Genomic DNA, 12,861 nt, shown 5'->3' with positions numbered 1-12,861 from the left:
CGCTCTGCTTCTGCCCGCTGTGGAGGCTGCGCTTGAGTTGCGGAACCTGTTCTCCTTCTGCTGGGCACTAACCCGAACTGCCTGACTTCCTCCGAAGAGCTTCCCCTTTTGCCCGTTGGCACCGGCGTGGCAGGTACTTTGAGCACAAGGCTCCACTCTTCGCAGGGCTCGGACTTCCATCTAGTTAGGTGCCTCTGAAGGCGAACTGAGTCTAAAGCGTTATCGCACTGCCTGTTTTCCTTTCCTTTCAGGTGGACTACATATTTCGTGCTTTAAACGCTTGCGACTGTGTATTTGTATATATATTGTGTTGATATGGTATGTGTTGGCTTAATATTGTGATATTGTGATTTTCTCGCTACGGTCATTATTTTAAAGGCCTTAAAATAAATGTGTATCTATTTTTGATATAACAACTGTTTGGAGTAGTTTGTAAGCGCTCTTGCTTTGTGTGCTCATTGCGGGCTTTCAGTCACCCTCACCCCTCTTGAGACCTAGTCTTGACCGCCGCGATCGCTACCTTGATTGGTCTGGCTTGTCCAGAGGTTACCCTGTTCCAAGTAATTAGGTTGGCCTTCTGAACTTCTGCGCCACCAGGACAGAGTTCAGAAATCCGTTTTAACACTTCCTATGACATGAGATGTGATATCCAAATCCTTCCCATTCCAATCCTGAGACCCTTCCTATAGCAAGAGATGTGATATTCAACTCCTTCCCATTCCAACCTGAGACACTTCCTATAGCATGAGAAGGGATATCCAAATCCTTCCCATTCCAATCCTGAGAACCTTCCGATAGCAGAGATGTGATATCTCAATGCTTCTAATATCAAAACTGAGACCCTCCCTATAGCATGATATGTGATATCTAAGTCCTTCCCATTCCAATCCTGAGACCCTTCCTATAGCATGAGATGTGATATCTCAATGCTTCTACCAAACCTGAGACCCTTCCTTTAGCATGAGATGTGATATCCAACTCCTTCCCATTCCAATCCTGAGACCCTTCCTATAGCATGAGATGTGATATCTCAATACTTCTAATACCAAACCTGAGATCCTTCCGATAACATGAGATGTGATATCTCAATACTTCTAATACCAAACCTGAGATCTATCCTATAACATGAGATGTGATATCCAAATCCTTCGCCTTCCAAACCTGAGACCCTCCCTTTAGCATGAGATGTGATATCCAACTCCTTCCCATTCCAATCCTGAGACCCTTCTGATAGCATAAGATATATCTCAATGCTTCTATACCAAACCTGAGATCCTTCCGATAGCATGAGATGTGATATCTCAATACTTCTAATACCAAACCTGAAATCCTTCCTATAACATGAGATGTGATATCCAAATCCTTATCTTCCAAACCTGAGACCCTCCCTTTAGCATGAGATGTGATATCCAACTCCTTCCCATTCCAATCCTGAGACTCTTCTGATAGCATAAGATATGATATCTCAATGCTTCTATACCAAACCTGAGATCCTTCTGATAACATGAGATGTGATATCTCAATACTTCTAATACCAAACCTGAGATCCTACCTCTAACATGAAATGTGATATCCAACTCTTTCCCCTTGCAAACCTGAGAGCCTTCCTGTAGCATGAGATGTGATATCCAAGTCCTTCCCATTCCAATCCTGAGACCCTTCCTATAACATGAGATGTGATATCCAACTCCTCCCCATTCCAACCTGAGACCCTTCCTATAGCATGAGATGGGATATCCAACTCCTTCCAAATCCAATCCCGATACCCTTCCGATAGCATGAGATGTGATATCCCAATGCTTCTACCAAACCTGAGACCCATACTATGGCATGAGATGTGATATCAAACTCCTTCCCATTCTAATCCTGAGACCCTTCCTATAGCTTGAGATGTGATATCCAACTCCTTCCCATTCCAATTCTGAGACCCTTCCTATACCATGAGACTTGATATCTCAATGCTTCTAATACCAAACCTGAGACCCGTCCGATAACATGAGATGTGATATCCAAATCCTTCCCCTTCCAAACCTTAGACAATTCCTTTATCATGAGATGTGATATCCAACTCCTTCCCATTCCAATCTTGAGACCCTTCCGATATCATGAAATGTGATATCTCAATGCTTCTAATATCAAACTTGAGACCCTCCCTATAGCATGAGATGTGATATCCAAGTCCTTCCCATTCCAATCCTGAGACCCTTCCTATAGCATGAGATGTGATATCTCAATGCTTCTAATACCAAACCTGAGACCCTTCCTATAACATGAAATGGGAATATCCAACTCCTTCCCATTCCAATCCTCAGACCCTTCCGATAGCAGAGATGTGATATCTCAATGCTTATACCAAACCTGAGATCCTTCCTATAACATGAGATGTGATATCCAACTCCTTCCCATTCCAATCCTGAGACACTTCCTATAGCATGAGATGTGATATCTCACTGCTTATACCAAACCTGAGACCCGTCCTATAGCATGAGATGTGATATCCAACTCCTTCCCATTCCAATCCTGAGACCCTTCCTATAGCATGAGATGTGATATCTCACTGCTTATACCAAACCTGAGACCCTTCCCATAGCATGAGATGTGATATCCAACTCTTTCCCATTCCAATCCTGAGACCCTTCCTATAGCATGAGATGTGATATCTCAATGCTTCTAATATCAAACTTGAGACCCTACCTATAGCATGAGATGTGATATCCAAGTCCTTCCCATTCCAATCCTGAGACACTTCCTATAGCATGAGATGTGATATCTCAATGCTTCTAATACCAAACCTGAGACTCTTCCTATAACATGAGATGGGATATCCAACTCCTTCCCATTCCAAATCTGAGACCCTTTTGATAGCAGAGATGTGATATCTCAATGTTTATACCAAACCTGAGACCCTTCCTACGGCATGAGATGTCATATTCAACTCCTTCCAATTCCAATCCTGAGACCCTTCCTATAGCATGAGATGTGATATCCAACTCCTTCCCATTCCAATCCTGAGACCCTTCCTATATCATGAGATGTGATGTCTCAATGCTTCTAATACCAAACCTGAGATCGTTCCTATAACATGAGATGTGATATCCAACTCCTTCCATTCCAATCCTGAGACCCTTCCTATAGCATGAGATGTGATATCTCAATGCTTATACCAAACCTGAGACCCTTCCTATAGCATGAGATGTGATATCCAACTCCTTCACGTTCCAAACCTGAGACCCTTCCTTTAGCATGAGATGTGATATCCAGCTCCTTCCCATTCCAATCCTGAGACACTTCCGATAGCATGAGATGTGATATCTCAATGCTTCTAATATCAAAACTGAGACCCTCCCTATAGCACGATATGTGATATCTAAGTCCTTCCCATACCAATCCTGAGACCCTTCCTATAGCATGAGATGTGATATCTCAATGCTTCTACCAAACCTGAGACCCTTCCTTTAGCATGAGATGTGATATCCAACTCCTTCCCATTCCAATCCTGAGACCCTTCCTATAGCATGAGATGTGATATCTTAATACTTCTAATACCAAACCTGAGATCCTTCCGATAACATGAGATGTGATAACTCAATACTTCTAATACCAAACCTGAGATCCATCCTATAACATGAGATGTGATATCCAAATCCTTCGCCTTCCAAACCTGAGACCCTCCCTTTAGCATGAGATGTGATATCCAACTCCTTCCCATTCCAATCCTGAGACCCTTCTGATAGCATAAGATATGATATCTCAATGCTTCTATACCAAACCTGAAATCCTTCCGATAGCATGAGATGTGATATCTCAATACTTCTAATACCAAACCTGAGATCCTTCCTATAACATGAGATGTGATATCCAAATCCTTATCTTCCAAACCTGAGACCCTCCCTTTAGCATGAGATGTGATATCCAACTCCTTCCCATTCCAATCCTGAGACTCTTCTGATAGCATAAGATATGATATCTCAAAGCTTCTATACCAAACCTGAGATCCTTCTGATAGCATGAGATGTGATATCTCAATACTTCTAATACCAAACCTGAGATCCTACCTCTAACATGAAATGTGATATCCAACTCTTTCCCCTTGCAAACCTGAGAGCCTTCCTGTAGCATGAGATGTGATATCCAAGTCCTTCCCATTCCAATCCTGAGACCCTTCCTATAACATGAGATGTGATATCCAACTCCTCCCCATTCCAACCTGAGACCCTTCCTATAGCATGAGATGGGATATCCAACTCCTTCCAAATCCAATCCCGATACCCTTCCCGATAGCATGAGATGTGATATCCCAATGCTTCTACCAAACCTGAGACCCATACTATGGCATGAGATGTGATATCAAACTCCTTCCCATTCTAATCCTGAGACCCTTCCTATAGCTTGAGATGTGATATCCAACTCCTTCCCATTCCAATTCTGAGACCCTTCCTATACCATGAGATTTGATATCTCAATGCTTCTAATACCAAACCTGAGACCCGTCCTATAACATGAGATGTGATATCCAAATCCTTCCCCTTCCAAACCTTAGACCCTTCCTTTATCATGAGATGTGATATCCAACTCCTTCCCATTCCAATCTTGAGACCATTCCGATATCATGAAATGTGATATCTCAATGCTTCTAATATCAAACTTGAGACCCTCCCTATAGCATGAGATGTGATATCCAAGTCCTTCCCATTCCAATCCTGAGACCCTTCCTATAGCATGAGATGTGATATCTCAATGCTTCTAATACCAAACCTGAGACCCTTCCTATAACATGAGATGGGAATATCCAACTCCTTCCCATTCCAATCCTGAGACCCTTCCGATAGCAGAGATGTGATATCTCAATGCTTATACCAAACCTGAGATCCTTCTATAACATGAGATGTGATATCCAACTCCTTCCCATTCCAATCCTGAGACACTTCCTATAGCATGAGATGTGATATCTCAATGCTTATACCAAACCTGAGACCCGTCCTATAGCATGAGATGTGATATCCAACTCCTTCCCATTCCAATCCTGAGACCCTTCCTATAGCATGAGATGTGATATCTCACTGCTTATACCAAACCTGAGACCCTTCCCATAGCATGAGATGTGATATCCAACTCCTTCCCATTCCAATCCTGAGACCCTTCCTATAGCATGAGATGTGATATCTCAATGCTTCTAATATCAAACTTGAGACCCTACCTATAGCATGAGATGTGATATCCAAGTCCTTCCCATTCCAATCCTGAGACACTTCCTATAGCATGAGATGTGATATCTCAATGCTTCTAATACCAAACCTGAGACTCTTCCTATAACATGAGATGGGATATCCAACTCCTTCCCATTCCAATCCTGAGACCCTTTTGATAGCAGAGATGTGATATCTCAATGTTTATACCAAACCTGAGACCCTTCCTACGGCATGAGATGTCATATTCAACTCCTTCCCATTCCAATCCTGAGACCCTTCCTATAGCATGAGATGTGATATCCAACTCCTTCCCATTCCAATCCTGAGACCCTTCCTATAGCATGAGATGTGATGTCTCAATGCTTCTAATACCAAACCTGAGATCGTTCCTATAACATGAGATGTGATATCCAACTCCTTCTATTCCAATCCTGAGACCCTTCCTATAGCATGAGATGTGATATCTCAATGTTTATACCAAACCTGAGACCCTTCCTATAGCATGAGATGTGATATCCAACTCCTTCACGTTCCAAACCTGAGACCCTTCCTTTAGCATGAGATGTGATATCCAGCTCCTTCCCATTCCAATCCTGAGACACTTCCGATAGCATGAGATGTGATATCTCAATGCTTCTAATATCAAAACTGAGACCCTCCCTATAGCATGATATGTGATATCTAAGTCCTTCCCATTCCAATCCTGAGACCCTTCCTATAGCATGAGATGTGATATCTCAATGCTTCTACCAAACCTGAGACCCTTCCTTTAGCATGAGATGTGATATCCAACTCCTTCCCATTCCAATCCTGAGACCCTTCCTATAGCATGAGATGTGATATCTCAATACTTCTAATACCAAACCTGAGATCCTTCCGATAACATGAGATGTGATATCTCAATACTTCTAATACCAAACCTGAGATCCATCCTATAACATGAGATGTGATATCCAAATCCTTCGCCTTCCAAACCTGAGACCCTCCCTTTAGCATGAGATGTGATATCCAACTCCTTCCCATTCCAATCCTGAGACCCTTCTGATAGCATAAGATATGATATCTCAATGCTTCTATACCAAACCTAAGATCCTTCCGATAGCATGAGATGTGATATCTCAATACTTCTAATACCAAACCTGAGATCCTTCCTATAACATGAGATGTGATATCCAAATCCTTATCTTCCAAACCTGAGACCCTCCCTTTAGCATGAGATGTGATATCCAACTCCTTCCCATTCCAATCCTGAGACTCTTCTGATAGCATAAGATATGATATCTCAATGCTTCTATACCAAACCTGAGATCCTTCTGATAGCATGAGATGTGATATCTCAATACTTCTAATACCAAACCTGAGATCCTACCTCTAACATGAAATGTGATATCCAACTCTTTCCCCTTGCAAACCTGAGAGCCTTCCTGTAGCATGAGATGTGATATCCAAGTCCTTCCCATTCCAATCCTGAGACCCTTCCTATAACATGAGATGTGATATCCAACTCCTCCCCATTCCAACCTGAGACCCTTCCTATAGCATGAGATGGGATATCCAACTCCTTCCAAATCCAATCCCGATACCCTTCCGATAGCATGAGATGTGATATCCCAATGCTTCTACCAAACCTGAGACCCATACTATGGCATGAGATGTGATATCAAACTCCTTCCCATTCTAATCCTGAGACCCTTCCTATAGCTTGAGATGTGATATCCAACTCCTTCCCATTCCAATTCTGAGACCCTTCCTATACCATGAGACTTGATATCTCAATGCTTCTAATACCAAACCTGAGACCCGTCCTATAACATGAGATGTGATATCCAAATCCTTCCCCTTCCAAACCTTAGACCCTTCCTTTATCATGAGATGTGATATCCAACTCCTTCCCATTCCAATCTTGAGACCCTTCCGATATCATGAAATGTGATATCTCAATGCTTCTAATATCAAACTTGAGACCCTCCATATAGCATGAGATGTGATATCCAAGTCCTTCCCATTCCAATCCTGAGACCCTTCCTATAGCATGAGATGTGATATCTCAATGCTTCTAATACCAAACCTGAGACCCTTCCTATAACATGAGATGGGAATATCCAACTCCTTCCCATTCCAATCCTGAGACCCTTCCGATAGCAGAGATGTGATATCTCAATGCTTATACCAAACCTGAGATCCTTCCTATAACATGAGATGTGATATCCAACTCCTTCGCATTCCAATCCTGAGACACTTCCTATAGCATGAGATGTGATATCTCACTGCTTATACCAAACCTGAGACCCGTCCTATAGCATGAGATGTGATATCCAACTCCTTCCCATTCCAATCCTGAGACCCTTCCTATAGCATGAGATGTGATATCTCAATGCTTCTAATATCAAACTTGAGACCCTCCCTATAGCATGAGATGTGATACCCAAGTCCTTCCCATTCCAATCCTGAGACCCTTCCTATAGCATGAGATGTGATATCTCAATGCTTCTAATACCAAACCTGAGACTCTTCCTATAACATGAGATGGGATATCCAACTCCTTCCCATTCCAATCCTGAGACCCTTTTGATAGCAGAGATGTGATATCTCAATGTTTATACCAAACCTGAGACCCTTCCTACGGCATGAGATGTCATATTCAACTCCTTCCCATTCCAATCCTGAGACCCTTCCTATAGCATGAGATGTGATATCCAACTCCTTCCCATTCCAATCCTGAGACCCTTCCTATAGCATGAGATGTGATGTCTCAATGCTTCTAATTCCAAACCTGAGATCCTTCCTATAACATGAGATGTGATATCCAACTCCTTCCATTCCAATCCTGAGACCCTTCCTATAGCATGAGATGTGATATCTCAATGCTTATACCAAACCTGAGACCCTTCCTATAGCATGAGATGTGATATCCAACTCCTTCCCATTCCAATCCTGAGACCCTTCCTATAGCCTGAGATGTGATATCTCAATGCCTCTAATACCAAACCTGAGATCCTTCCTCTAACATGAAATGTGATATCCAACTCCTTCACTTTCCAAACCTGAGAGCCTATCTATAGCATGAGATGTGATATCCAAGTCCTTCCCATTCCAATCCTTAGACCCTTCCTACAGCATGCAATATGATATCTCAATGATTCTAATAAAAAACCTGAGACCCGTCCTATAACATGTGATGGGATATCCAACTCCTTCCCATTCCAATCCTGAGACACTTCCGATAGCAGAGATGTGATATCTCAATGCTTCTAATATCAAACTTGAGACCCTCCCTATAGCATGAGATGTGATACCCAAGTCCTTCCCATTCCAATCCTGAGACCCTTCCTATAGCATGAGATGTGATATCTCAATGCTTCTAATACCAAACCTGAGACTCTTCCTATAACATGAGATGGGATATCCAACTCCTTCCCATTCCAATCCTGAGACCCTTTTGATAGCAGAGATGTGATATCTCAATGTTTATACCAAACCTGAGACCCTTCCTACGGCATGAGATGTCATATTCAACTCCTTCCCATTCCAATCCTGAGACCCTTCCTATAGCATGAGATGTGATATCCAACTCCTTCCCATTCCAATCCTGAGATCCTTCCTATAGCATGAGATGTGATGTCTCAATGCTTCTAATACCAAACCTGAGATCCTTCCTATAACATGAGATGTGATATCCAACTCCTTCCATTCCAATCCTGAGACCCTTCCTATAGCATGAGATGTGATATCTCAATGCTTATACCAAACCTGAGACCCTTCCTATAGCATGAGATGTGATATCCAACTCCTTCCCATTCCAATCCTGAGACCCTTCCTATAGCCTGAGATGTGATATCTCAATGCCTCTAATACCAAACCTGAGATCCTTCCGCTAACATGAAATGTGATATCCAACTCCTTCCATTCCAATCCTGAGACCCTTCCTATAGCATGAGATGTGATATCTCAATGCTTATACCAAACCTGAGACCCTTCCTATAGCATGAGATGTGATATCCAAGTCCTTCCCATTCCAATCCTTAGACCCTTCCTACAGCATGCAATATGATATCTCAATGATTCTAATAAAAAACCTGAGACCCGTCCTATAACATGAGATGGGATATCCAACTCCTTCCCATTCCAATCCTGAGACACTTCCGATAGCAGAGATGTGATATCTCAATGTTTATACCAAACCTGAGACCCTTCCTATAACATGAGATGTGATATCCAACTCCTTCCCGTTCCAAACCTGAGACCCTTCCTTTAGCATGAGATGTGATATCCAGCTCCTTCCCATTCCAATCCTGAGACCCTTCCTATAGCATGAGATGTGATATCTCAATGCTTCTACCAAACCTGAGAGCCTTCCTTTAGCATGAGATGTGATATCCAACTCTTTCCCATTCCAATCCTGAGACCCTTCCTATAGCATGAGATGTGATATCTCAATACTTCTAATACCAAACCTGAGATCCTTCCGATAACATGAGATGTGATATCCAAATCCTTCGCCTTCCAAACCTGAGACCCTCCCTTTAGCATGAGATGTGATATCCAACTCCTTCCCATTCCAATCCTGAGACCCTTCTGATAGCATAAGATATGATATCTCAATGCTTCTATACCAAACCTGAGATCCTTCCGATAGCATGATGTGATATCTCAATACTTCTAATACCAAACCTGAGATCCTTCCTATAACATGAGATGTGATATCCAAATCCTTATCTTCCAAACCTGAGACCCTCCCTTTAGCATGAGATGTGATATCCAACTCCTTCCCATTCCAATCCTGAGACTCTTCTGATAGCATAAGATATGATATCTCAATGCTTCTATACCAAACCTGAGATCCTTCTGATAGCATGAGATGTGATATCTCAATACTTCTAATACCAAACCTGAGATCCTACCTCTAACATGAAATGTGATATCCAACTCTTTCCCCTTGCAAACCTGAGAGCCTTCCTATAGCATGAGATGTGATATCCAAGTCCTTCCCATTCCAATCCTGAGACCCTTCCTATAACATGAGATGTGATATCCAACTCCTTCCCATTCCAACCTGAGACCCTTCCTATAGCATGAGATGGGATATCCAACTCCTTCCAAATCCAATCCCGATACCCTTCTGATAGCATGAGATATGATATCTCAATGCTTCTATACCAAACCTGAGATCCTTCTGATAGCATGAGATGTGATATCTCAATACTTCTAATACCAAACCTGAGATCCTACCTCTAACATGAAATGTGATATCCAACTCTTTCCCCTTGCAAACCTGAGAGCCTTCCTATAGCATGACATGTGATATCCAAGTCCTTCCCATTCCAATCCTGAGACCCTTCCTATAACATGAGATGTGATATCCAACTCCTCCCCATTCCAACCTGAGACCCTTCCTATAGCATGAGATGGGATATCCAACTCCTTCCAAATCCAATCCCGATACCCTTCCGATAGCATGAGATGTGATATCCCAATGCTTCTACCAAACCTGAGACCCATACTATGGCATGAGATGTGATATCAAACTCCTTCACATTCTAATCCTGAGACCCTTCCTATAGCTTGAGATGTGATATCCAACTCCTTCCCATTCCAATTCTGAGACCCTTCCTATACCATGAGACTTGATATCTCAATGCTTCTAATACCAAACCTGAGACCCGTCCTATAACATGAGATGTGATATCCAAATCCTTCCCCTTCCAAACCTTAGACCCTTCCTTTATCATGAGATGTGATATCCAACTCCTTCCCATTCCAATCTTGAGACCCTTCCGATATCATGAAATGTGATATCTCAATGCTTCTAATATCAAACTTGAGACCCTCCCTATAGCATGAGATGTGATATCCAAGTCCTTCCCATTCCAATCCTGAGACCCTTCCTATAGCATGAGATGTGATATCTCAATGCTTCTAATACCAAACCTGAGACCCTTCCTATAACATGAGATGGGAATATCCAACTCCTTCCCATTCCAATCCTGAGACCCTTCCGATAGCAGAAATGTGATATCTCAATGCTTATACCAAACCTGAGATCCTTCCTATAACATGAGATGTGATATCCAACTCCTTCGCATTCCAATCCTGAGACACTTCCTATAGCATGAGATGTGATATCTCACTGCTTATACCAAACCTGAGACCCGTCCTATAGCATGAGATGTGATATCCAACTCCTTCCCATTCCAATCCTGAGACCCTTCCTATAGCATGAGATGTGATATCTCAATGCTTCTAATATCAAACTTGAGACCCTCCCTATAGCATGAGATGTGATACCCAAGTGCTTCCCATTCCAATCCTGAGACCCTTCCTATAGCATGAGATGTGATATCTCAATGCTTCTAATACCAAACCTGAGACTCTTCCTATAACATGAGATGGGATATCCAACTCCTTCCCATTCCAATCCTGAGACCCTTTTGATAGCAGAGATGTGATATCTCAATGTTTATACCAAACCTGAGACCCTTCCTACGGCATGAGATGTCATATTCAACTCCTTCCCATTCCAATCCTGAGACCCTTCCTATAGCATGAGATGTGATATCCAACTCCTTCCCATTCCAATCCTGAGACCCTTCCTATAGCATGAGATGTGATGTCTCAATGCTTCTAATTCCAAACCTGAGATCCTTCCTATAACATGAGATGTGATATCCAACTCCTTCCATTCCAATCCTGAGACCCTTCCTATAGCATGAGATGTGATATCTCAATGCTTATACCAAACCTGAGACCCTTCCTATAGCATGAGATGTGATATCCAACTCCTTCCCATTCCAATCCTGAGACCCTTCCTATAGCCTGAGATGTGATATCTCAATGCCTCTAATACCAAACCTGAGATCCTTCCTCTAACATGAAATGTGATATCCAACTCCTTCACTTTCCAAACCTGAGAGCCTATCTATAGCATGAGATGTGATATCCAAGTCCTTCCCATTCCAATCCTTAGACCCTTCCTACAGCATGCAATATGATATCTCAATGATTCTAATAAAAAACCTGAGACCCGTCCTATAGCATGAGATGTGATATCCAACTCCTTCCCATTCCAATCCTGAGACCCTTCCTATAGCATGAGATGTGATATCTCAATGCTTCTAATATCAAACTTGAGACCCTCCCTATAGCATGAGATGTGATACCCAAGTCCTTCCCATTCCAATCCTGAGACCCTTCCTATAGCATGAGATGTGATATCTCAATGCTTCTAATACCAAACCTGAGACTCTTCCTATAACATGAGATGGGATATCCAACTCCTTCCCATTCCAATCCTGAGACCCTTTTGATAGCAGAGATGTGATATCTCAATGTTTATACCAAACCTGAGACCCTTCCTACGGCATGAGATGTCATATTCAACTCCTTCCCATTCCAATCCTGAGACCCTTCCTATAGCATGAGATGTGATATCCAACTCCTTCCCATTCCAATCCTGAGACCCTTCCTATAGCATGAGATGTGATGTCTCAATGCTTCTAATTCCAAACCTGAGATCCTTCCTATAACATGAGATGTGATATCCAACTCCTTCCATTCCAATCCTGAGACCCTTCCTATAGCATGAGATGTGATATCTCAATGCTTATACCAAACCTGAGACCCTTCCTATAGCATGAGATGTGATATCCAACTCCTTCCCATTCCAATCCTGAGA

Source organism: Ambystoma mexicanum, chromosome 7p (assembly GCF_040938575.1).
Source record: "Ambystoma mexicanum isolate Mex_15411 chromosome 7p, UKY_AmexF1_1, whole genome shotgun sequence".
Taxonomy (NCBI): Eukaryota; Metazoa; Chordata; class Amphibia; order Caudata; family Ambystomatidae; genus Ambystoma; species Ambystoma mexicanum.
The sequence above is the reverse complement of the archived record's forward strand: the minus strand, read 5'-3'. Positions refer to the sequence as shown.